The 27,977-nt window shown below is 43.4% G+C and overlaps 1 long non-coding RNA gene across 1 annotated transcript; it reads right to left on the reverse strand.

Annotated features, from left to right (window-relative positions):
• Positions 1–1,899: 1,899 nt before the first annotated feature.
• On the reverse strand, positions 1,900–27,339 carry LOC119524528. The gene is made up of 3 exons (XR_005214834.1): positions 27,207–27,339; positions 2,779–2,896; positions 1,900–2,299 (listed from the first exon to the last, which is right to left on the reverse strand). It is a non-coding gene; the product is annotated as an uncharacterized LOC119524528 (long non-coding RNA).
• Between the last annotated feature and the right edge of the window lie 638 nt (positions 27,340–27,977).

Below are 27,977 nucleotides of genomic sequence, written 5' to 3' on the forward strand. Positions count from 1 at the left end.
GAGACCCATCTCCATCCCTCTCCAGCCACTTACTTGCCGTGGGGCCTGTACCAACTCCCGTAACCTCTTGGGCCTTGGTTTCCTCATCTGGGCTGCAGGGATTGCCTCCTGTCCCTTTATTCATCTTTTCCCAACCTTTCCTTCCAAAAGGAAAAGAGGAAAACTGGTACAATATAATGTCCTAAAACCCTTTCAAGGCCTCCCAACTCTGAGTCTAAGGCCACACTCTGGGGCTCATGGGTCCCCACGTCTGGTGAGCAGTGTCAGCCCCTCTACATGTCCCCCAGCTACTCGCTGGCACAGGGCACCTTGGCTCCTGCCCAGCCAGCAAGGTCCTTAGCACGGCGTCCCCCACTGTCCTTCTGGAGGCAGCCGGGGCCTCACATCCTGGCGGCTTCTCAGTCCAGCCTCCCTGCCGATCAGCTGACCACTTCCTCTTTCGTACCCCCAACCACACCTCAGGCCTGTGGTCTCCTGCACCCTCCGTTCAGCATCATCCATGCTGCAGAATGGGGACAAGGGTCCCTTTGTCCCAGCTGTGAAGTCTAGTGTCCCCGAGCTCAGCCCAGTGCTGGTGCCAGGGGCTTCACCCGAATGCTATTGGGGCCAAAAAAATCCCTGAGTGCACCCATCTGCTGGTGGAACAGGGTGTGATTTTACTTGGGTACATGGATAAACTCCTTTTAATATCTAGGCTTTTCATTTTCCCTTCTGTTTATGGAAAGTGAAAATGGTTTTTCATTATGCAGTAATAATACATTTTCCTTTTTAAATCAGTTTAATTTTTAAAGAATCAATTTAAAGAAAAATATCAGCAAATACCAGCGAGTTCAAAGAAGGTGGACACGGTGAGTGAGTGATGTTTGGGACCATTTTGGAGTTGAAAGATGAGCTGTGGGGTCCCTCCTGGCCCCAGCACTCGACCCCCTATGGCCAGTCTGCATCCCCACAAGAGGACCATTTGCTGCTTACAGAAGGGGGTGCACTTAGCCCTGAGGGCACGTCAGCGAGGCACAGCTGCCAAGAAGGACTGTGTGTGGGGTGTGTGCGTGCAGGGGAGGGAGGTGGGCTGGGGAGTGGCCCTGGCACAGCTGAGCTGACCTAGTGCCCTCACCGGCCCTCAGACTTTGTCAAAAGCTCACAGGAACATTCTGTCCCGCGGAGGCCGCTGTACAGGTCAGGGAACTCTGCCCCAGGCCGGCTTGTGAAAGCTATCAGATGCCTGTCAAGTCAGAAACCCTGGGATTTCCACCTACTTCCACAGTGCAGGCGCTGAGGTCGTGGTCTGGCTCTGGGCTCAGTGGTGCCAGCGATGATGAAGCAACTCAGCCTCTGCCTCCCCGGACTGAAGGGGAGGGGAGTGAGCCAGTGTTTGTGAAGGACCGTGGCTGGGTTGTGTTCCCCAGGCAATGCTGAGAGCCCGATTGTGCCAGAACCAGCCTAATCAAGTGAAATCTCCTTGTCGGTCACAGAAACGGCCTCCAGGCCCTTCCCATCACCCTTGGAATATGGCCCAGTCTCCTTCACACAGCCGGTGAGGCCCTCCCTAAACAGCCCAGCTCTACCCCTCCCTCCCTCACATTCCATGCTCCACCCAAACTCAACTTTTCATGGGTCCTTGGACGTGCCCTGCTCTCAGGGCTCCAGGCCATTGCACACACTGTCCCCTTGCCCTGGAATGTTCTTTACCCACTTCCCCCTGTGCCTGGCTCTCTTTGTTAAATCTTCAAGCATCAACCCAGGCATCACCAAATGTCGTTCCTGTCCCCTGGAGTAACGGCAACTCCTGCTCTGTGCCCTGAGCTCTCCACCCCCGCCAGGGGTCTCATCCAGGTCTGCCTCCTTCGTTTCTATATCCTTGGTGCCCACCTCTGTGTCAAACACACGGTTGACAGTGTATATTTTTGAATGGATGAATGAATGATCATTGTGCTTACAGTAATTAATTGTAAACAGCAAAGCATCTGTGTAAGTTGAAGGACTGAGTTCACATAACAAGCATTTCCAAGATCCATCTTCTCCAGAAGGAGGTGTCCCCTTCTGCCCCTAAGTGGGGAACCTGCGCCCAACAATCCAAGGATTCCAGAGCATGCATGACAGAGACTGGTGTGGCTGAGCCTTTCTGCTCCTCTCCGAGAGGCAAGCCTTGGGGGAAAGGGGGCCACATCTTCCCCTGCAGGTGCAGGCAGGCTCCTCCTGGCCTCCTTTCTTACCAGCTAGGAAAACATGAACGTTGCTCAACTTGCGGGGCTATCCAAATGCACAGGCAGAGCGGCCGACTGTAAGACGTTCTCACTCCCTAAAAACGTTAGAGAATCATTCAAGTTAACAACCAGGGGTTGGTAGCAGGAGAATGCACTTGGCACAGATTATTTTGATCGTATTCCTCCCAACCTCTAAATGCCTGGCACAAAGAGCACCAGCACGTCCCTTGGGACTACGGAGGATGTAAGGAAGTGTTACATGAAGCCCCCTCAGGCCTCACTCTCCGGACACAGTGGCTGGGCAATGTCATCTGCCCACCTCGGTCGTGTCCCGTGCCCCTCTGTGCCCCCCAGGCTCTCGGATGCCAGCTCAAATGAGCCTCACTGGACTTGGCTCTTCATTTGTCCTCCCTGATGGCCTGTGTGATGCCGAAGAGCAGGAGTGGGGGCTCGAGGAGAGTCATGCAGAGAAGGGGAGAGGACAACATGTGGGTTTCTTCTTGAGATGGTCACTGCTGGTGACAATTGTAGCTTGATCCCACTGGAAATCCCTGAGATGCCCAGTAAAATGTACCTTGGAAGTTCCTCCCAAGGAATGGAGGAGCACCTGTCCCCTCTGGTCAAGAGTTGTCCAGTGGGTTGGTAACTCCCTGCTCATCCAGGCTGCCCATGGCCAAGAGTCAGGCAGATTCCTGTGGGAGATAATGGCCCAGCTTAGGTGAGGCACTGACAGGCACAAAGCTGATGGCCTCATCGATGGCTGGAGGAGAAGGGTCCAGGGGATGTCAGATGTGGACAAGAGGGGTCTGATACTAGTTACCCATCCTTTCATCCTTCGCACAGGGATCTTGCATCGAGAAGATGTTCAAATCAGTAGTAACAAACACTTACAGGGCACTTAAATGCCTGGCCCAGTTACAAGGTGTTCTGGCTTGCTAATGTTGCTGTTTTGCAAAATACCAGAAATGAATTGGCTTTTATAAAAGGTGTTTATTTGGTAACAAATTTACAGCCCTAAAGCAATAAAATTGTCCAAACTAAGGCATCAGTGAAAGGACACCTTCACTGAAGAACAGCTGATGGCATCTGGAACACCTCTGTCAGCTGAAAAGGCACGCTGCTGGTGTCTGCTGGGCCTTTGCTCCTGGATTGCGTTTCAAAATGGCTTTCTCCAAAATGTCTCTGGGTCTCTCTTACCCTCTCTGGGGCAAACTCTGGGCTCCATCTCTTAGCTTAGCATCTCCAAACATCCTTATGTCTGCATCTCCAACCATCTCTAAGTGTCAGTGAGCATCTGGGTCTGTGTCAGCTATTAGCTCCTCTCTTAAATACTCCAGTGACTAATTAAGACCTATCCTGAATGGGCAAGACCACACCTCCATGGAAATAATGTAATCAAAAGTATCAGCCACAGTTAGGTGAGTCACATCTCCATGGAAACACTCAATCAAAAGATTCCGCCCTAATCAAAAGACCAATAAATCTGCCCCCGCAAGATTGCATTAAAGAACATAGCACTGTGAATAGTTGATTGTACACTGTGAATGACTGTAGGGTGTGTGAATATATCTCAATAAAACTGTATTTTTTTAAAAGTAAATGAACAACTGGGGAAGGAAGGGAATGGGATATTTGGGATGTTCTTTTTTATTTTTTATTTTATTATTTATTTTTTTGAGTAATGAAAATGTTCAAAGATTGATTGTGGTGATGAATGCACAACTATATGATGATAATGTGAACAACTGATTGTACACTTTGGATGATTGTATGCTGTGTGAATACATCTCAATAAGATTGCATTAAAAAGAAGAACATGGCTTTTTGGGGGACATAATATATACAAACTGGCACACAAGGGCTGTACAAATATTAACTCACCTAATCCTCACAACAGCCCCATGAAGTGTGCCCTTCCCTCACCTCACTTTACAGATGGAGAAACAGAGGCAGAGACAGGGTTGGTCATGTGCCCAAGGTCACATCGCTGGTAAATGCAGAGCAGGGACTCAAAGCCACTCTGTGAATAGCCTGACTATAATACAAAGCAGTCACATGGATGTTGAGACCATGTCCCATGACAGACTTTATTTCCCAAGTCACACCAGGCCAGGGGAAAAACCAAAGACATCACAGTGTAATAAAAAAAAAAAAAAAAACCTTTTTGGGCTCTGGCATCGGACATATCTGGCTGAGTTCAAATCTTAGTTCTGCCCCTCACTAGCTGTGTGACCTTCAGCAAATCACTTATACTCTCTGAGCATCACTGCCCTCAAATGTAAAATGTAGATCTGAATACATTATTATTCAAAGTAGCTAAACACTAGAAACACCCAAGTGCCCATTAATAGAAGAATGGATGAGCAAAATGTGGTACAATCATAAAATGGAATGCTACTCAGCAATGAAGAAGGAATGAGGTACTGATGCATGCAATAACATGGATGAATCTTGAATACTTTATGCTCAATGGAAGAAGACTTAAGTGAAAGAGCACATTCTGTATGATTCCATTCATATGACATTCTAGAACAGGCAAAGCTAACCTATGGTGGAAAATTCAGAACAGTGGTTACCTCTGGAGGACAGGTCAGAGATTGACTGGGGAAAGGCATAAGGGAACATTCTGGGGTGAAGGTAATGTTCTGAATCCGATAGGGTTTGGATTACAAGATACCTGCTTTTTCAAAACTCAATAAATGTACACTTAAGATTTGAACATTTCATTGTATGTACATTTATCTCAGAAGAAAAAGGCATAAACAAATATTGAACTTTAGTTAATGATTGCAAGCTGAAATTACAGGGAAGGGCACTGAAGTGTACACTTTTCTTGGAAATGAATCCAAAAATAAGATGGATTAATGGATGGTGTGCCAGTTTGGAAGTATTATGTCCCCTAAAATGCCACGTTCTTTGATGTGGTCTTGTGGGAGCAGACATATTAGTGTTGATTAGGTTGGAATCTTTTGAGTGTTTCCATGGAGCTGTGACTCAGTCAACTGTGAGTGAAAAGGCTGATTTGATAATTTCCATGGAGGTGTTACCCCACCCATTTAGGGTGGGTGTTTATTGGATCACTGGAGTTGTGTAAAGGAGTTCACAGACAGAAGGACCTCAGAGCAGCTAAGAGTGACATTTTGGAGAACACCTGAGAGTGACATTTTGAACAAAAGCTGCAGCTGAGAGAGGACAAAATGCCCCAAGAGCAACATTTTGGAGAATGCCATTTTGAAATGCAACCTGGGAGCAAGCAGACACCAACCACGTGCCTTCCAAGCTAACAGAGGTTTTCCGGATGCCAATAGCCCTTCTCCAGTTAGGGTACCCAATTGTCGATGTCTTACCTCAGACAATTTATGTCCTTAAGACTGTAACTGTGTAACCAAATAAACCCCCTTTATAAAAGCCAATCCATTTCTGGTGTTTTGCAAAATAGCAGCATTAGCAAACCAGAACAAATTTATAGAGGGATGAGTGGATGGATAGATTGTATGGCCGAAAAATTCAGTAAAATGTCAGCGGAGAGTCTAGGTGGTAGATATAAGTGTGGTGCTCAGTATAAAATCCTTTCAACTTTGCCATATGCTCAAAATTTTTTATAATAAAATTTTCTACAATAAAAACATCTTTAAAAAGTAGAGTACTACACTCATATGTTTGTTGAGAAGATTATAAGAGAAATAGAAGTAGCATGTAGAACTAGGTGCATGGTTTACATCCTCATCGCCCCATGTCTCATAGACTTTTAGCTTCAATAATAAACCTGAGACCCTCCTGCCCTCCCATGCCCTTGTCATCATCTGGGGTTCTGAGGTGGCTGCCTCGCTTCTTTGGAGTGGTCCCACCACTTCCTTGTATGTCCCATCTGTCCCTGCCCGTGCTCCATGGAGCTGCCCAGAAGAGGTCCTCACAACTGAGGAAGATCCCTTCCTGGTTTGCAGGCATTTGGGCAGACCTCAGAGAAGGTGGCACACAATGAATTGCTACCATATTTTTTAATATAGTACATGCTATAGAAACATGACCCAGCCTTCTTTCCTAACAGGTCATTCTCTGGAGGATCCGAAGGACACTAAGTGACACCATGCTGAGTGACTCCCAGCACATGCCCAGCTCCCTGTCAACTCCCTCCTGTCCAGTGGAAACCCCCTGCTTCTTAGGGATCTCTCTGCAGCCCACCTGCCTTTCAATTTGGAGTAGCTTTATCTCCCCTTTTGTTCAAGCCCGTTCATCTGATCTTATCTCTTGATGGCCCCTTCTTTAGTTCTCCCAGGAAGCCAATAGTAAAGTTCCAGAATTCAGGCACTGAAGTGACAGGAGCTAAGATATTGCTGGGCCCAGCCTAGCTGAAGGGTAATCAGGGGGAGGAGATCAGGCAGGACCGGATCTCTCCTTTCTCAGTAAGGAGATGAGGGTCTTCCCCAGGTTACAGACTGAGTTTCTTGAAGGAAGGCCCCATGTCTGTCTGTTCTCCCCACTTGGAGCCCTGGTGCTGAGCATGGCACCTGGCATGAGTTGGGCATGCAACCAATTCACTTTGAGAGAATGACTGACTTTATGGGACAGTGACAGGGGTAGAATTATCTGGGCAGGAGCTTATAACAGGGGCTTGGCCTTAGCGCCCAGCTCCCTGAATTGTGGCATGATTATCTATTAGTCATCTATTGTTGTTTAAAGAAATCCCCCAAAACTACATGGCTTAAGGCAATAAAAATATTTATATTATCATCTCCCATGGTTCTGAGGGTTGACTGGGCTCAGCTAGGTGGTCCTTGCGTAGTCAGACTGTGGCTGGGGCAGGAGTCATCTCAAAGGCTTCCTCATTCACTTGTCTGGCTATCAGCTAAGACCTCAGTTGATGCCATCACCAGAAAATCTACACATAGCCTCTTGAGTTGGCCCAGGCTTCCTCGCAGAGGGCAGCTGGGCTCCAAGAACGAGCATCCCGAGAGAAGCAGGCAGAAGCTCTGTTGCCTCTTCTGAATGAGACTTAGAAGTGAAGTCACACAGCACCACTTTTGCCATAGTCACAGGCTCTCCTAAATTCAGGGGACAGGTCAGGGGTCAAGAGGCGTGACTGGTGGGTGGAAAAGCTGCAGGGCCTGGGAATGTGAAAGGCCTTCTGCAGAGTTGGCAGCTTGGAGAACAAGGGGCAGCAGATCAGAGAGGCCACCAATGGGTGGCAAGACCAGTTGGGCAATTGGGAGGGATGACACCCCTCAGTAAAGGCGCTAGGCAGATCAAAAATCTGAAAGGCAGTATCTCTAAGCCAACTCTTCAGATTAACTCACTACTCTCCCTGCTACGTGGGACATGACTCCCAGGGGCGTAAATCTCCCTAGTAACATGGAATATAATTCCCAGGGATGAGTCTGGTCCTGGCATTGTGGGACTGAGAAAGCCTTCTTGACCAAAAGAGGGAAGAGAAAGGAAACAAAATAAAGTTTCAGTGGCTGAGAGATTTCAAATGGAGTTGAGAGGACATTCTGGATGTTATTTTTATGCATTGTATAGATATTCCTTTTGAGATTCTAGTGTATTAGAATAGCTAGAGGAAAAGGCCTGAGACTGTTGAACTGTAATGCAGTAGCCTGATTCTTGACGACAGTTGTATAACTATTTGACTGACATGGTATGATTGTGAAAACCTGGTAAGTGGCACTCCCTGGATCCAGTGTATAGGCAGATGAGTAATAAAGACAAAAATATATACAAATTATAGGGGGAGGGGATAAGGGTATGGAATGTTTTGGGTATTCTTATTTTTATTTTTTATTTTTATTATTTTTTGCAGGGTGGGGGGAGTAATGAGGATGTTCTAAGATTGATTGTGGCGATGAAAGCACAACTACGTGATGACACTGAGCCACCAACTGTATACATTGTATGGATTATATGGTATGTGAATATATCTCAATAAAACTGCACTTTAAAAAAATCTGAAAGGCAGCATCACAGACACCTTCAAACCCCACAAACCACCAGTCCCCCACCCAAGCAGGAGCTCTCCCAGAAACATCACTTTGGAGCACATAGGGGAGGTCCTCTGAGTGTCCACGTTGCTGTGGGCCTGGGCTTTTCACTTGACAGTGCTTCCTAGAGATCAGCACAGCCATCGCCAGGGCCCCTCCGAACCAGGGCAAGGCCTTTGTGAAGGTCAAAGGCACCCCTTTCTCCAGACAGGCTCTGCACCACACCGGGGCTCACAGCTTGGCAAGGAGAGTGTGCACTGAATTTCAGCCCCCACAGGACCTTTCAACTGCCCTTGTGCAGTGCACAAACTTCTCAGCCATACAGGGTGGCCTTAAGGCCCAGGCCACAGAGGAGCCTGCTACAGAGACCCCAGCAGTGACTCTCTGCTTACAGGAATCATTCATTTCCATGCTCTGGCCCATTCACATACAGGTTTCTCCCTTCCTAACTGGGTATCTGGCAACAATGGAATCTGCCCCTGCACTCTCCCTGAGGTGCAACTCAAGGTGGCTTATACTAAAGGACAGCAGATATTGCCTTTTCATTGATTTTCTCATCTCTGTGACTTCTCCAAAAGCAGTTGAGCCGAGAGAGACTGCAGATGGTCAATCAGCTTGATAAAGTGGTTTGTCAAGCTAAATGGACAGGCCTCAGCAACCAGCCAGGATACCACTCCTTTCTCCTGGAAACTGTGAAGTGGCCACACATGTCACAGGAGGCATCAGAGCTTCTGGAGGAGGCATTGGTGCAGCTTACCATCTAGGGCCTGACTCATCAAAAATGGGTTGGTTTATTCCACTTAGCATTGTTCTCAAGGTTCATGCATGTTCTAGCACATTTCAGAACTTCATTCCTTTTTATGACTGAATAATATCCCATGGTATGGATATATACACATTTTGTTCATCCATTCATTTGGTGATGGTTGCTTGGGTTTCTTTCATCTTTGCGCAATTGTGAATAATGCTGCTTTGAACATCGGTGTACAAGTATCTGTTTGAGTCCCTGCTTTCAATTCTTTGGGTCTATACCACAAGACACAAAAGTTATACCACAAGCATAGCTCTTTCCCATAGAAGGGCCTGCCTGACCCAGCACTACAAAGGAGAAACATGTCTCTCAGTGTGAAGTGTGAAGGTGATTTATCGCAAGTGCACTGACAAGGAACTGGAGGTATCTTCCTGTTCTAGTTTGCTAGTGCTGTTGGAATGCAAAACACCAGAAATGGATTGGCTTTTATAAAAGGGGGTTTATTTGGTTACACAGTTACAGTCTTAAGGCCATAAAGTGTCCAAGGTAATGCATCAACAATTGGGTACCTTCACTGGAGGATGGCCAATGGCGTCCAAAAACCTCTGTTAGCTGGGAAGGCACATGGCTGGTGTCTGCTCCAAGTTCTGGTTTCAAAAAGGTTTTCTCCCAGGATGTTCCTCTCTAGGCTTCAGCTCCTCAAAAATGTCACTCTTAGTTGCTCTTGGGCCATTTGTCCTCTCTTAGCTTCTCAGAGCAAAAGTCTGCTTTCAAAGGCCGTCTCTAAAATGTCTCCGTAAGCTGAAGCTCCTCTCTCAGTTCCAGTGCATTCTTCAAAGTGTCCCTCTTGGCTATAGTTCCTCTTCAAAATGTCACTCTCAGCTGCACTGAGTTACTTCTGTTTCTCAGCTCATTTATATGGCTCCAGTGATTTAATTTAGATCCACCCTGAATGGAAGGGGTAACATCTCCATGGAAATTATCCAATCAGAGTCATCATCCACAATTGGGTGGGGCGCATCTCCACAGAAACACTCAAAGAATTACAATCTAATCAACACTGATACGTCTGCCCACACAAGATTACATCAAAGATAACAGAGTTTTGGGGAACATAATACACTCAAGCTGGCACACTTCCCCAAACCAGTTCAAAGTGGGGATATGAGTTAGGGTTTTTACAGGTAAAGGAAAGAAGTTAGGGGGTCAAAAACTATGTAATGGCTGCATGATTCATTTTTGTCAGGTCAGCAATGACCAGTGATGTTGGTTTTTGTTGTTGTTGTTGTTGTTTTTAGGAAGGCACGGGTAAATTTCTCAATCCTGTCTTGTTGTTTCAAGCACATCTTGTTCCAGCTTCAGTGATTAGATTTAGATATTGTTGTGCAAGCTCTTATGTGTAGGGTCTTCTTGACTCTTCTCAATTGTCTTTTGAGGAGGAAGTCACTGATTCAATGGGTCACAGGGTGCTCTGGATACTGTTCTGTTATTTCCGTAAGCAAACCGAGAAGGTCTGGCTAATGTCATTCTGGGAACTAAGGACAAAGAGTAGATTGCTAAGCTCAGCTACGGTATTAGAAGTTCTAGAGCTGCTTAAGTGAAGGAATTTTTAACAGGCACATTTTCTAGCTATCAAAAGGACAAATATTGTATGATTCCACTTATATGAACCATCTAGAATAAGCAAATTTATAGAGACAGAAAATAGATTAGAGGTTACCAGGAGTGGGGAGGTGGGGGCATTGGGGAGACACTGCTTAATGGGTACAGAGTTTCCGTTTGGGGTAATGACAAAGTCTTGGTGACGGATGGTGATGATGGTAGCACACACTGTGAATATAGTTGAAACCGTTGAAGTGCACACCTAAAAATGGGAAATTTTGTGCTATATATGTGTTATCACAATTTTTTTTTTGAAAGTGTGTTGGGGTCTGTTAGGTTGAATCACCACCTGATGATTCTGAGCTCTTCTGCTGGCCCAGTAAACAGCAGGCCATGCATCACCTGCTCAGGCCCCTCAGTGGGCGCAGCAGCCCCAGAGGGCAGGAGAGGAGCTGCCCTGAATTGAAAGGCCCTCCTCATCACTCAGGGCTGCTGAAGAGCTTCTTGTACAGCTTCATTTAGCCTTTTAGGTCACAAAGCTGGCAGATGGTACATTTATTCTCTGCCCGTGTACATTAATGCAAATGTTCTGTGCTCGCGTTCTCTCGCTGAGGCAGGCTGCTGTGCGGGGGCTGAAACACTGCTGTGACAGGGCATGCACCTTACATCCCCGCACCTCAGTCTCTAGAGACCATGGAGGGAGGCACCTTTGGGACTTCCTAGGTAGAGTCGAAATGAGTGGCTTTGGAACTTGTGCATCAGCACCTCCTGAGAGGTTTGTTAAAACACAGAATGCCAGGCCTCATCCCATAATTTCTGATTCAGGAAGTCTGGGGTGGAGCCCAAGAATTTGCTTTTGCAGCAAGTTCCCAGGTGATGCTAATGTTGCCGGTGGGTAAGGCGATCTTCTCCAGCCTTCAAGCCCACCCTGCCGCCCCCTCCACCCATTTCTCATCTGTTTCCCTTCACAGCCCCTGTAACTCGAAAGGCAGTGGTGTCTGCCTGGGATACTGGGCATGGCCAGGATGTTACAAACCACTGAGAAATGGTGGGGTAGGGGTAAACAATGAGCCTAGGAAATGGTAGGGGTGGGCGCTCCAGATACCTTAAGTTCCTGGAGCACCAAAATATGGGGTCATCTTTAAAAGATTTCCCACCCTCACTGAGCCAAGTCTTTTCATAACTTGCACAGGCTGTTTGGGTACTTACTTCACAATCAGCTGTTCCCTGACAGATGACCTAAATGTTGTACTAGTTTTTTTTTTATTAGAGAAGTTGTAGGTTTACAGAACATTCACGCATAAAATACAGGATTCCTATATACCACCTGACTACCAACACCTTGCATTGGTGTGCAACATGTGTTACAATTGATGAGAGCACATTTTTATAATTGTACTATTTTTTAAAAAGTAGTTACCTTTGTCACAATTGATGAAAGGTTATTAAAATAGTACTATTAACTATCATCCATAGTTTACATTAGGTGTATTTTTCCCCCATATACCACCTATTATTAACACCTTGTATTAGCATTGTACATTTGCTATAATTCATGAATGAACATTCTTATACTTTTACTGTTAACTGTAATCCATTGCCTATGATAGGGTTCACTGTGTTATACAGTCCTGTTTTATCTTTTAATTTGTATTCTAGTAAAATATGTGGCCTAAAGTTTCTCCTTTTACCCACATTTAAACACATATTTCAGTGTTGTTAATTACTCTCACAATAATGTGCCACCATCACCTCTATCTATCTCCAAACATTTACAATCAAACTAATTAAAAATTCTGCACAAATTAAGCATCAGTTCCCAGTTCTCTACACTCATTCTATCTCCTGGTATCCTATATTCTAGATTTTAACTCTTTAAGTTTGCTTATTACAATTAGATCATGTGAGTGAGATCATACAATATTTTTCCTTATGTGTCTGCCTTGTTTCACTCAACATGTCCCCAAGGTTTATCCATGTTGTCTCATTGCATCAGGACTTCATTCCCTCTTACAGCTGAATAATATTCCATTGTTTGTATATACCACATTTTTTAATCCATTCTCAGTTGATGGGCACTTGAATTGCTTCCATCTTTTTTGGAAATTGTAAATAAAGCCCTGTGAATATTGATGTGCAAATGTCAGTTCATGTCCCTGCTTTCAGGTCTTTTGAATATATACCTAGTGGTGGGATTGACAGATCATATGGCAATTCTATACTTAGCTTCCTGAGGAAAAACCAAACTGTCTTCCTCAGAGGCTGCACCATTCTATATTCCCACCAGCAGTGAATAAATACTCCTATTTCTCCACATCCTTTCCAACACCTGTAGTTTTCTATGATTTTTTTTTTGTTTTTTGTTTTTTTATCAGCCATTCTTGTAGTTGATATTAATGATATTAATGAATGATAATGATAATAAATGATAATAATGAAATGATATTAAATGATTTGCATTGTCCTAATAACTAGGATTTTGAGCATCTTTTCATGTGCTTTTTAGCCATTTGTACTTCTTCTTTGAAAAAGTGTCTATTCATGTCTTTTGCCCATTTTTTAAATTGGGTTGTTTGTCTTTTTTAGTGTTGAGTTGTAGGATTTCTGTATATATTCTGTGTATTAAATCCTTATCAGATACATGGTTTCCAAATATTTTCTCCCATTGAGTAGGTTGCCTTTTCACTTTCATGACAAAGTCCTTTGAGGTGTAAAATTTTTAATTTTGAAGCAGTCCTATTTATCTATTTCTTCTTTTGTTGCTTGTGCTTTAAGTGTAAATCTAAGAAACCACTTACCTAATGCAAGATCTTGAAGCTCTTTCCCTACATTTTCTTCTAGGACTTTCGTAGTCCTGGCTCTTATATTTAGGTCTTTGCTCCATTTTGAGTTATTTTTTGTATATGGTGTGAGATAGGGTTCCTTTTCCATTCTTTTGCATATGGATACCCAATTCTCCAAGCACCTTTGTTGATGAGACTATTCTTTCCCAATTGAGTAGACTTGACAGTCTAGTCAAAAATTAATTGGCTATAGATGTAAGGATCTATTTCTGAACTCTCTATTTAATTCCATTGATCAACATATCTATCATTGTGCCAGTACCATACTGTTTTGACCACTGTAGCTTTGTAATATGTTTTAAAGTCAGGAAGTGTGAGTCCTCTGACTTGGTTTTCCTTTTTCAAGATGTTTTTGGCTATTTGGGACCACTTACCATTCCAAATAAATTTGGTAATTGGCTTTTCCATTTCTGCAAGGTAGGCTGTTGAAATTTTGATTGGGATTGGGTTGAATCTGTAAATAATTTTGGGTAGAATTGACATCTTAATGATATTTAGTCTTCCAATCCATGAACACAGAATATCCTTTCATTTCCTGTAGCAACATTTTGTAGTGTACAAGTCCCTTACATCCTTGATTAAATTTATTCCTAGATATCTAATTCTTTTTAATTGCTATAGTAAATGGATTTTTTTTCTTGATTTCCTCCTCAGATTGCCCATTACTAGTATATAGAAACACTACTGATTTTTGCATGTTGAGCTCGTACCCTGCCACTTTGCTGAATTTGTCTATTAGCTCTGTATAGATTTCTGGGGATTTTCTATATACAGAATCTTGTCATCTGCAAATAATGAAAGTTTTACTTCTTTTTTTTCCAATTTGGATGCAATTTATTTCTTTGTCTTGCCTAACTGCTCTGGCTAGAACTTTCGGTACAGTGTTGAATAACAGTGGTGACAGTGGGCATCCTTGTCTTGTTCCAGATCTTACAGGGAAAGCCGTCAGTGTTTCACCTTTGATTATGCTGCCAGCTGTGGATTTTTCATATATATCCTTTATCATGTTGAGGAAGTTTCATTCTGTTCCTATTTTTTCTAAGTGTTTTTATCAAGAAAGGATGCCAGATTTTGTCAAATGCCTTTTCTGCATCAATGGAGATGATCATATGATTTTTCCCTTTATTTTGTTAACATGGTGTATTACATTGATTGATTTTCTTATGTTGAACCACACTTGCATATCTGGGATAAAACCCACTTGATCATGGTGTATAATTCTTTTAAAGTACTGTAGGATTTGATTTACAAGTATTTTGTTGAGGATTTTTGCATCTATATTCATAAGAGAAATTGGTCTGTAATTTTCTTTTCTTGTAGTGTCTTTATCTGGCTTTGGTATTAGGGTGATGTTGACCTCATAGAAATGGTTAAGTAGTGTTCCCTCCTCTTCAATTTTTTGGAAGTTTGGAATGATGAGTAGAATTCATCTGTGAAGCCATCTGGTCCTCGGCTTTTCTTTGTTGGGAGGTTTTTAATGACCAATTCAGTCTCTACTTATAATTAGTCTGTTGGAGTCTTCTGTTTCTTCTAGAATCAGTGTAGGCTGCTCTTGTGTTTCTAGGAATTTGTCCATTTCATCTAGGTTGTCTAATATGTTGGCCTACAGTTGTTCATAGTGTCCTCTTATGATCCTTTTTATTTCTTTGAGGTCAGTAGTAATGCCTCCCCTCTAATTACTGATTTTATTTATTTGTGTCTATTTTTTTTTTCTTTTTCAGTCTAGCTAAGGGGTTGTCAATTTATTGATCTTTTTAAAGAACCAATTTTTGGTATTGTTAATTCTTTCTATTGATTTTTATTCTCAATTGCATTTATCTCTGCTTTAATCTTTGTTATTTCTTTCATCCTGCTTGCTTTGGGATTAGTTTGCTGTTCTTTTTCTAGTTCTTCCAGTTGTGAAGTTAAGCATTTGATTTTAGCTTTTTCTTCCTTATTAATGTAATCATTTAGGACCATAAATTTCCCCTTCAGGACTGGCTTTGCTGTATTCCATAAGTTTTGATATGCTGTATTCTCGTTTTCATTTGTCTCAAGATATTTACTGTTTTCCCTTGAAATTTCTTCTTTGACTCATTGTTTGTTTAATAGGGTGTTATTTAACTTCCAAATATTTGTAGATTTTCCAATTCACCTGTTATTGATTTCCAGCTTCATTCCATTATGGTCAGAAAAAATGCTTTGTATAATTTCAATCTTTTAAAATTTATTGAGATTTGTTTTGTGACTCAACTTGTGGTCTATCCTGGAAAATGATCTGTGTGCACTTGAGAAGAATGTATATCCTGCTGTTTTGGGGTGCAGTGTTCTGTATATGGCTGTTAGGTCTAGTTCATTTATCATATTATTCAAGTTCTCTGTTTCCTTATTGATCTTCTGTCTTGATGTCCCATATATTTATGACAGTGGTGTACTGAAGTCTCCAACTATTATTGTAGAGGTGTGTGTTTTTCCCTTCAGTTTTGCCAGTGTTTGCCTCATTAATTTGGGGGCACCATGGTTAAAATCATAAATATTTATGATTATTATTTCTTCTTGGATTGCCCCTTTTATTAATATATAGTGTCCTTCTTTGTCTCTTAACACAGCTTTTTTTAAAAAATTAAATTCAGCTTCATTGAGACACATCCACATACCACACAACCATCCATGGTGCACAATAAACCAATCACAGCACCATCACACAGTTATGCATTCATCACCCCAATCTATCTCTGAACATTCTCCTTATGCCAGAAAGAATCAGAATAAGAATAAAAAATAAAAGCAAAAAGAACAACCAAATCATCCCCCCCATCCCACCTCATCCCCCATTCAACCCTTGTCCCCATCCCTTCACTCATTCATCCACACACTGGACAAAGGGAGCATGACACACAAGGCCCCACAATCACACAGCCACCCCCTGCAAGCTACACCACCACACAATCGCCCCCAAGAGTCAAGACCACTGGGCTGGAGCCCAACAGTTTCAGGCATTCACCTCTAGCCACTCCAATACACCAAAACCCAAAATGTTTTAGCTATATAGTATGCAAGAATGTCCACCAGAGTAACCCCCCGACTCCACCTGAAACCCCCCAGCCACCAAAGCTCCACTTTGCTCTATCTCACGTCCCCCTCCTGGTCAAGAAGATGCCTTCAATCCCACAATGCCGAGTCCAGACCTATCCACAGTAGTCACATCCTGCACCACCAGGGAGATCCACACCCCCAGGATTCAGGCCCCACACCGGGGGGAGGGCAGAGAGCCCACCTGCAGAGAAGGCCCAGGTAGAGAGAGGGCCACATCTGAGCAACAAAGAGGAACTCTGGGGGAGACTCTCAGGCACAATCACAACCTCTCCCTTGCAGCAATGAGCCCCACAAGGGCAAGCCCCAAGACAGAGGGCTCAGCACATCAAGCCGCCAGCCCTCAATGTCTGCGAGAACACCAGCAACTATCCAGGTGAGGAACTCCAACACTTCTGCACCTTCCCCCAGGTCCTCGGGGGAACCCCACATACACACTTCCACTCTCCACCCAAATTACCCTGGGATGTGTAGCCATTCCACTCCAACCCATACAAACCTACTATATCTCACCTCCCATTCAAAGCTCCATGCAATCGTGGTGACCGAACAAACTGACTGTAGAAGTTACACTGCTTAGAAAATATAGATCCTGCACCAAATAAACATCTCGTCCCCTGGTCTCACATGGAATTGAAGCTTTAATACACGGTCAGTTTCACCATTTACCCTTTGGTCCGATTTGCCCCAGTCTTAACCAGATCTGCTTTCTTCATATTCCCAGTCGAAGCCCGGGCTCTTTCCCAGCTCTTTTTTTTTTTTAAACAGTTGCTGTATGTATCAATACTGACATTCACATCCACCGAGCTCCAGCTCCGAGCTTCAGGTACCACACAGATACCCAATGTTCCAGAGACCAACAGGCCATACACAAAGGGATCAGCATCCCACAGTGTGGAGATAGCCATTACAATTCAGAAATAGGCTTAATACAGCTTTTGAATTGAATCCTATTTTGTCTGATATTAGTATAGCTACTCCAGCTCTTTTTTTGGTTACTATTTGCATGGAATATCTTTTTCCAATCTTTCACTTCCAACCTATATTTGTCTTTGGGCCTAAGGTGAGTCCCTTATAAACAACATATAGTTGGATCATGCTTCTTTATCTATTCTGCCAATCTGTGTCTTTTGATTGGGGATTTTAATCCATTAACATTCAGTGTCATTACTGCAAAGGCAATACTTACTTCAGCCATTTTGTCCTTTGGTTTTTATACCTCATATCTTTTTTTGTCTCTCTTTTTGTCTGTTGCAAACTCCTTTTCTGTATATTTTATCTTTTGTGAAGTGTTGACTGATCCCTTTCTCATTTCTGTTTCTGTGTATTTTTAAAATACTTTCTTTGTGGTTACCCTGGGTTTATGTTGCACAACCTACATTTATAACCTACTGTTCTAGTTTGCTGATGCTGTGGAATGCAAAACACAGAGATGGATTGGCTTTTATAAAAAGGAGGTTTATTTGGCTACACAGTTACAGTCTTAAGGCCATAAAGTGTCCAAGCAATCAGGTATCTTCACTGGAGGATGGCCAATGGCGTCCGGAAAACCTCTGTTAGCTGGGAAGGCACATGGCTGGTGTCTGCTCCAAAGTTCTGGTTTCAAAATGGCTTTCTCCCAGGACGTTCCTCTCTAGCAAGCTTGCTCCTCTTCAAAATGTCACTCCCAGCTGCACTGAGTTCCCTCTCTTTGAGTCAGCTCATTTATATGGCTCCACTGATCAAGGCCCACCCTGAATGGGTGGGGCCATGCCTCCATGGGAACATCTCATCAGAATCATCACCCACAGCTGGGTTGGGGCACATTCCAAGCAAATCTAACCAGCACCAAAAACGTCTGCCCCACAAGACTACAAAGATAATGGCATTTGGGGGACACAATACACTCAAACCGGCACATTCCACCCCCTGGACCCCAAAATGACATTATCTTTCCAAATACAAAATACATTCATTCCATCACAATATCACAAAAACTTAAATCATTTCAGTAACAAAGGTTAAGTACAAGATCCTATCAAAATCAATTACAGGTGTGGTCAGTCCTAAGGCATAATTCTCCTTTAGCTTTGGATCTGTGGAGTTAAAACAAGTTATATGCTTCCAATATACAAAGGGGGGACATTCATAGGGTAAACATTCCCATTGCCATAAGGAGAAAGAGTAAGGAAAACGGGGTTAACAGGAACAAAACAGTTCCTAAAACCCGCAGGACAAACTCCATTAGATTTCAAAGTCTGAGAGTCATTTACAGAACAATGTTGCATCCTTGGGGCTTGAGAGAGAGGGAGTCTAACGCTTCCTAAGGGTCTTTGTGGCAGCCCTTTCCTCTCCAAACACTTGGGTGAGTGCTCCAACATATCCACACACTGGGGAGACCACCTTCTCGGCCCCACCCTCCTCAAACTTCGGGGCAACTCCCAGATTCCCTTCCATGTCCAGGGCACATGCTCAACCCCTTCAGAACAGTGTAGTGTCAGCCAGGCTCTCCCCAATTCCCTGGGAATGTGCTCCACCCTCTTTGGGGCTTGGGGTGGCAGGACATTTCCTGAGCATCGAGGCAGAAGGTCTGCCCTCAACCTCCAGGACAAACTCACCTTTTCCATGCATGTGGGCTGCTCCACTCTCCCAGCCCGAGACCTCCTGACTCCAGACCTCAACCTCCATGGCTCTGTCTTTGAAGAGATTTTTCCTTTAATTTTTTCCTTGTCTGTCTCCTCCAGTCCAGACTGGCAAAGGCTCTGTCTATAAAGATCTCGCAAAAATTCTGTTGGCTTTGCATGAAGCACACAGGGATCAAAGCCATTAGACAATAGGACTTTCCACAAATCCTTTCTGGATAATTCCATCTCCAATCTTGGCTTGTACTGAAATGGCGGCTGGGTTCCGTGTTTGGTTACATCCTCATGCTGGGCTATAGCTTCAGGGATTCCACCCCCTGGAAGCTCATAATTTTCTAAGCGATCAGCTTCTGGTCTCTTTGAACCCAAGAGTTCAGTTCTAAGTTTATCTCTTTCCGCTTGCATTTTACTATAAGCTGCAAGGAGAAGCCAGGGTACCTCCTCCACATGTAGTCTGGAGATCTCCTCAGCTAAGTATTCCAGGTTGTCACTTTCAAATTCTTCCTTCCATCTGACACCAGGACTCAGTTTTGCCAAATTCTGTGCCACTTTAAAACACGGATCACCTTTCTTCCAGTTTACAACAACACATTCATCATTTCTGCTCAAGTCCTCATCAGAAGTATCTTTAGAGTCCATATTTCCATAAACAGTCTCTTTAAAGCAGTTTTGGCCTTTTCTATCAAGCTCCTCACAATTCTTCCAGAATCTTCCCCTTATCCATTTAAAAAGCCGTTCCAACATGTTTGGTATTTGCAAACTCAGCAGCAAAAGCACCCCACTTCTCTGGTACCAAAATCTGTTCTAGTTTGCTAATGCTGCAGAATGCAAAACACCAGAGATGGATTGGCTTTTATAAAAAGGGGGTTTATTTGGCTACACAGTTACAGTCTTAAGGCCATAAAGTGTCCAAGCAATCAGGTACCTTCACTGGAGGATGGCCAATGGCATCCGGAAAACCTCTGTTAGCTGGGAAGGCACATGGCTGGTGTCTGCTCCAAAGTTCTGGTTTCAAAATGGCTTTCTCCCAGGACGTTCCTCTCTAGCAAGCTTGCTCCTCTTCAAAACGTCACTCCCAGCTGCACTGAGTTCTTTCTGTTATGTCAGCTCATTTATATGGCTCCACTGATTAAGGCCCACCCTGAATGGGTGGGGCCATGCCTCCATGGGAACATCTCATCAGAATCATCACCCACAGCTGGATGGGGCACATTCCAAGCAAATCTAACCAGCACCAAAACATCTGCCCCACAAGACTACAAAGATAATAGCATTTGGGGGACACAATACATTCAAACCGGCACACCTACTAATTTGAAAATATACCAATTTAGCTACAATAGCATACATAGTCTCTGAATCTTCATTTCTTCTTGCTATTCCAAGTCACTCTTTCCAGTCTTTTTCTTAAGACCTGCAGAACTCCCTTTAGTAATTCTTGTAAGGCAGGCCTTTTATTGACAAACCATCTCAGTTTCTGTTAGTGAATATTTAAAACTAACCCTCATTCTTGAGGGACCAGTTATCCAGCTTTGCTGGATAAAGATTTGTCTGGCAGTTTTTCTCTTTCAGTATCCTTAAATATATCATATCACTGCCTTCTTGCATCCATGATTTCTGATGAGAAATAAGCATTTAGTCTTATTGAGGATTCCTTGTATGTGATGAATCACTTTTCTCTTGCTGCTTTCAGAATTCTCTCTTTATCTTTGGCATTTGACATTCTGATCAGTATGCCTTGTAGTAGGTCTATTAAGACTTATTCTGTTTGGAGTATGTTGTGCTTCTTGGACACGTATATTTCTGTCTTTCATCAGAGTGGGAAATTTTCAGTAATTGTTTCCTGAAATATTCTTTCTGCCTCCTTTCCCTTCTCTTCTCCTTCTGGGACATCCATGATGTATTATATGTTTGTCCATTTCATGCTGTAACTCCAATCCCTGAGACAATGCTCAATTTTTTCTATTCTTTTTTCTATCTGTTCTTCTGACTTTATGATTTTGATTGTCCTGTCTTCTAGTTCACTGATTGTTTTATCTGCCTGTTCAAACCTGCTGTTTTATGCCTCTAGTGCATTTTAATCTCTACCATTTTGCTTTTTGTCCCCATAATTTCTGTTATGTTCCTTTTTATACTTTCAAGTTCTTCTTTATGCTCACATGTTGTCTTCTTAATGCCCTTTATCTCTTTGTGCATATTTTCCTTCATCTCCTTGAATTGATTTAGGAGATTTGTTTGAACTTCTTTGATTATTTGTTCCAAATTCTCTGATTCCTTTCAATTTTTAGTTTTTTCCCTTGACTGAGTCATATATTCCTGTTTCTTAGTATGGCTTATAATTGTTTGCTGATGCCTAGGCATCTGATTACCTTGATGAGTTAACTCTGAAGGTCAGTTTCTCCCAATTGTCTAGGGTTTTATTGTTGACTTTGTGTTAAGGCTCTTCTTTGATGCTTGGTCCAATGTATTCCAGACCTTTAGAATAGCCTGTTTAACTGATCAGATTTTCTCAGTTCTTCTTCATCTAATTCTTACCCTGGATATGTGGTACAATTTTTAAGATCGTGCTTTTTGTGTAGTTGTTTTACCTCCAGGAGAAAGCTTCCTTTCCTTCATTCTTTCTCCAGGAATCTTGATCTGTTGTTTGTTTTTATGCAGAATTTTCTCCCAGGTCCTATGATTTGTTTAAATTCTCTCCCTCCCTCAGTGCCCCATTTTCCTTATACTTTTCAGTTCTGGGAACCTCCAGTCTTACAGCAGTTAAGTTTAACCCCCTTTTTTTCCTCTTTGAGGCTTTTCTGCCTCCAGTTTCTTCCTTATAAGAGTATCCCACCTCAGAGAGCAGATGGGATCAATCCAGAAAGGTGAGACATTTCAGAAAAGTCTGTATTGCATTTGGGGACAGTAACTGGATTGAGTGAGTGCAGCACTTGTCCACTACCATTCTGCTGAGGTTTCTCTCCTCCCTACCCCCCTGGATGCCCGTTTATATGCAGCTGCCCTCCTCTGATGCTTGTGCTCAGCCCTGGGTCTCTGCGGAGTGGGTCCCTGTGCCTGGATATGTGAGTTCCTCTGTAGTCTGTGACCCTGATGGGAGAGACCCAGGTCACTGCCTCTGGAGATGTTCCAAGCTGTGTGGGACCAAGAGAGGGGGAAGGAAGAGGACCAGCTGCTCTGGGACAGAGTTTCCTACCTGATATTTTTCTCTTTATTTGATTCAGTGTTTGCAGAGTCCTTGTCCAGTCTCTACCTTCCTCCAGAGTAATAAGCAAGTGGAATTTGTCCTTATATTCACTGAGTCTCTGGGGAGGCTTTTTCAGGGGATGTCTAACATCACCATTTTGTTAGACTATTTTTATGTAGCAGGGACAGAAAGGTAAAGGGAAGGCCACAGACTACTTTTCAATCAGTATTTTCTTTATTATTTTATTTTTAATTTCAAATTCAATATGAGCTTCATAGATTAAGTGGAATAATCTGAAAATGAATAACAAAAATGAAAGTTCCCCACAAACTCCCACCCCATCCCACTCCACCGCACCCACCTCCCATAAAAGGAAAACTATCGTTCTCCTTCTGCCCGCCCCACAGATAATCTGTGTCAAAGGCCTGCTGTGTATCCTCCCATGCCTTCTCCACGCTCACTAAAAACACAAGATTGGGGACAGGGAGGAAAGAGGTATTCCAATTTACATTTCAAGTAATTTTCTTTATTGCCTGTAATTGTTGCCACCTTGCTCTGAAACCCCAAATCCCATAACAATAAGAAAGTGCAAAGCTGCTAATTAAAGGTGGCTCAGTCTCTTCCAGTTTAAAACAGTCTTCTGAGGTTAACTCAATCTCATTGGGTAAAAATTTCATTGGTAAATCTCTTTGGTCCTTTCAAAGTTCAAAGTGCCTTTAGGCTTTTCTTCCTTCTCTCAAGAGCAACCACCCAGGTTTGCTTGTGACTTAGGGATTTCCCAGGACTTGGAATTTTGGATGCTAAACCTGGGAAAGTCCCAGGCAAACTATGACAAGTTGATTACCCTAAAATCTAGATGGAGCTATTACCTCATTTGTTTAATCTTTATTCTCTGACAACTAGTGAGACTGAGACTCTTACGTTCATTGGGTGCTTGTATTCTCTCTTCTGCAAATTGTCAGCTCATATTCCTTTACCATTTTTTTACTTTTTAAAATATAATTAATTTTTAGAAAATTTTAGTATAAGACATATTAACTCTCTGTCTATTTATAGGTTAGAAATATATTTCCCAGTCTATAGTTTGTTCCTTGATTTTGCTTATGGAATTCTCTCGTCATATAAAATGTTTACTATTTCTTAGTCAAATACACCTACCCTTTCTTTGATGGCTTCTGAGATTCTTACCTTGTTTAGGAACTAATTGTTCCCTCACCCCAAGGTTAAACAATGCATCCTTAAATTTTATTTTAAATTTATAATATTTTATTTTAACACTTAAATCTTTAATTTGCCTAGAATTGTTTTTATATATGGTTAATGTAGGGCTTCTTTTTGGTTTTCTTAAAGTAGCATAACCAGTTGTACTGTATAATTTATTAAATAAACCACTCTTTCTCTCTGAGTACAAATGCCACCACCATATTTTAGCTTCTTCTATGTACTCGCATCTATTTCTAGGCTTTCTAATTTATTTCTCTCATACGCTGGTCTGTTCCTGTGCCAACATCATACTGGTCTGGTATTGGTAGCTTTAGTCTAAGTTTTATCATCTATCAGAGCTGGTCTCTTGCATTTGTAATTTTCTTCACCATTTTATGAACATTTGAAATGTTAAATTGATTTATCCATATAAGATTTAAAATCACTTTACCCAGTTCTTAGAAGTACGACTCTGATTATACTTGCATTAAATTTATATATTAGTGTCTTAAATTTACATATTAGTTCCTTAAGGAAATTTTTATGATATTAAGTCTCTCCACACAGAACATGGCTTGTACATGTCCATTTGCTGAAGTATTATTTTATGTCCTTCAATTCAATTTTATCATTTTATTTGTATATGTAGCATGCCTTTTCTTGGTAAATACACCCTTAGAAATTTTACAGTTTTTGCTGCTATTACCAATGAGCTATTTTTTTCATTTCCTTTTCCAAATGTTTATTGCTATAATAAATCAAAGCTCTATGTTTGCAAATTTATCCACCTACCTTACTAAATTCTCTTATTAGTTTTAATATTATTTTATTAAAATCTCTTAGGTTGTCTAGGTGTACCCTCATATCATCTGTAAAAAAGATATTTTTGCTTCTTTTCTAATATTTATTCCAATGAGTTTATTTTCCTGTCTTATTGTATTAGTTAAAACCTCCAGAGCTGCGTTCATCAATAGTGATGACAGCAGGCTTTATATCTTGTTTTTGAATTAATAGAAATGAGTTCAGCATTTTTGCATTTAGTAAAATGTTTGCTCTCGAAAGAACCACAATCAGGCCATTTTAAACCCCAGGGGTCCAGCAGATTGGAGTGGGTTTCCAATCTAGGCAAAAAACAGGCAAAAGGTGAAGGGGAGAGGCACAGAGAAGGCATGGAAAAGCCCGGGGTCCCTCTGATGTTTTGAAGCTGTTATGTACCCCAGAAAAGATCATGTTTTTAAAGCTAATCCATCCCTGTGGGTGTGGACCTATTGAGAGTGGGAGCTTTTGATCAGCTTATTTCAGTTGTGGCTTGCCCCAGGTGGGTCTTAATCCTCTTACTGGAGTCCTTTTGTAAGAGGGTGAAATTCAGAGAAGCAGAAAGAGAAAAAGACACAGAAAGAGAAGCCAGAAGCTGAAAGCAACAAAACCTGGGAGAGAAGGGAGAGACCAGCAGACCCGCCATGTGCCTTGGCATGTGGCAGAGGAGCTGAGGATCACCAGCAGCCTGTCTTCAGGGTCCAGGTATCGCCTTGATCATGCCTTGATTTAGACATTTTCACAGCCTCACAACTGTAAGCTTGTAAATTAATAAATGCCCATTGTAAAAGCCAACCCATTTCTGGTGTACTGCACTTCAGCAACTTGAGCAAACTAAAACCGCCCCAGACAGGGTTGATGGTTAGAAAGGAGGGGACAGGGGAGGCAGCACATAACATGATGGCCAAACCTGGTATACCTTTGCAACTGTCACACTAGGCATCCGGAGCTGCTGTGTTGGTAAATAAAATTATCTTACTCCCTGGGAGAGCTGAGGAAATGAGTCAGAATCCCACAATAAGTAGGAAACTTGCAAATTCTTTAGTTCATTCTTAGTTGCCAGGGGGCTCTGCCCTGGAGTCATCTAGGCAGAGAGAGATGGGTGTCTTCTTCCCTCCTTCAGTGTTTCAGTGCCCATCACTTAATTTGCCACATGGGCAGAGAGGATCAGTGTCCTGTCTCCAGGGGTCACATGAGTCCAGCACTCAAAACTGAGTCACAGGTGATGCACACAATCAGACATTAGGCCTTGGGGTTTCTGACTCACCTGCAAGTTGGCACCTTAAAGCGCCCCCACTTGGATGGCTCTTGCCAATTCTTAGTCCCCAGTCAGTCAGCCACCTAAATGGGCATCTTTACTGTTCTTTCCTTTCCCACTACCTGTCCCACCAGTTATCCTTTCCCTTGGAGAAAGGAGTGATAAGGAAGTGTGCAGCAAGCATCCCTATGCCAGGTAGATTCTTGGGAAGCAATCCCTCTTCCTCTTGCCTCCCTCATCTGCAGTCTTTCCAGGTCAGGCAAGGTCTCCCTGGTTTAAGACAGCAGAACAACTCCATCAACATGTCCTGAGTGTCTGCAGGCAAAAGGACGAGCAGGAGACTGTACGGAGAGCTGGATGGAACACCACGTGGTGTAAGGGAGCCCAAGAGAGGTGCAAAGGAAGCTGCATGGTGGAGAGGAGGGGGCAGTCCTATCCAACAAGGGCAACAGAACAGGGAGTCTGCAAATGCCAGACGCCAGGGGAGCAGCTTTCTGCACACAAGGGACAGAAAGAGGCAGGCTTCCTTTCTGCTTGGCCCTCAGTGTGCCCAAACATGTGGCATTCTCCTCTTCCTTGCCGCCTTCTCTTTCTCTTGCTCCTTCTCTTTCTTCTCCTTTTTGTCCTTCTGCTCTTCATCCTCCCCCATCTTCTTCCTGCTTCTTCTCTCTCTCTCCTTTTCCTTTTTCCTTCTTCCTCTACCTGCACGTGGTTGACAGCTATTTCCTTCCATCCAACCACCCATGCATCTTTCCAACAAATATTCTTTAAGCACATATTTTGTGCTGGGCACTGTGCAAGGTACAGATGATGAAGGTGAAACAAGGCAGATGAACTTTTCCTTCCCTCACTGAACAGCAACAGGGAATGTAATAGTGCAACAAAGCTGATATAAGACTGCTGATATAAATGAAATAAACACAATAAAAGAGTTGGTGGCCTGTATAGGAAAGAGCAGAAATTGCTCTGTTCCTTTGGGGACCCTCCTGGACTAGATGGCCAAAGACCCAGTCTCCTACCAAGGGATACACACTTACTTCACCCTCAGAGGAGAGAATCAGAATGTACCTACCATAGGATAGCTTAAACGCAAAAAAGAACCAGAAGGGAACTCACATGTTGCTTTCCTACTATTTTCTGGTTCTTGTGATAGACATTGTCACTAGTGTGAAAGTTCTTATCCCAACTTTACAAGAGAAGAATCTGAGGCTCAGAGAAGCTGAGTAACTTACAAAAGGTCACACAGCTTTTAAATAGAAATTCAGGGATATAAACTCAGGATTTGCACTGCTGTACCGCTTCCTCTCCTAAGCAGCCTTCCCTTCCCCATTCTTTCCACTTCCCATCTGCAACTCGTTATGAAACAGGCAGATTTCCTCAAAGGTTTCAGGAAAAATGCTCAGCTGCTCTCTCAATCAGATCAAAAAGCCCAGTGAGAGAAACTAGGAAGAGCTACTTATAAAAGAAGCCTTTATATTCACAGCATTGTGGGTCTAAACGAGAGTACCTCTGCCACCCCACCCCCCTCAAATCCTCCCTACAGCCCCCTGCCCCCACCCCCCATCCCCGACACACACACCCAGCTTAGGCCTTTTTCAGTCTTGATGGGCTCTGGCAGCAGAAGTTTTGGGCCAGCAATAAAAGGTGTCCTGTCCCTTCACCACCAGCCTCACTAACCTCAGTGGCTTCTCTAGGATCCAAAGCTTGAGGGAGCTCAGGGCCTCTGGGGAGAGGCAGGAGCTTGAGAAACCCACTGCTGGGGTCTTGTCAGCCCCTGACTGACAAGGTCTGGTCCTGGGAAGGCCCTTCCTTGCTCAGGCTGCAGGAACAGTGACACCGGATGTCAGAGCTGGCTCCTCCCATCCCATGTGCCCGTTGAAGAGGTGGCACAGTCTCTGGGTGCTCTCACTGCCTCCTATTGGTCACATTGGTGAAGGAGGGGTCCCCGCTCTAAATAGCAAGCGATGGCCAAACACGGGGCAGCCGGCATTGGACAGATGAGAATGATGCAGTCTATTAGTCACGTACACTCACAGCCCAGGGGACACACAGGGGTTGCCCTCGGGAGCAGGGTGATCCAGCAGGGGCTGTGGGAGGCAGGCTTTGCAGTAACCAGAGTGTAGTTGCCCTGGTTCCCACGGGATGTTGTGATTGGCTGGTTTGAATAATTCCATGGGCTGGCAGGAAAGCGAAACCCATTAGGTTGAGGACTGGGAGGAGGGCCGCTGGTCCAGCTGAGAGGGACCAGCCAGTGGGAACCTTGCACGTGTGTGTGTGTGTGTGTGTGTGTGTGTGTCTGTTGGAGGCGGATGTCTGGTGAGAGCAGGGGGACTCACGGTTAGGACTTTGGGGCCCTTGAAGCTCAAAGATGCCAAGGCAGCATGTGAAGTGTTAGAACTTACAATATGCTGGAGTCATTAGAAATTGGCAACAAGTTGTACTGTTGGG

The sequence above is a fragment of the Choloepus didactylus genome, chromosome 2 (genome assembly GCF_015220235.1).
Source record: "Choloepus didactylus isolate mChoDid1 chromosome 2, mChoDid1.pri, whole genome shotgun sequence".
Taxonomy (NCBI): domain Eukaryota; kingdom Metazoa; phylum Chordata; class Mammalia; order Pilosa; family Megalonychidae; genus Choloepus; species Choloepus didactylus.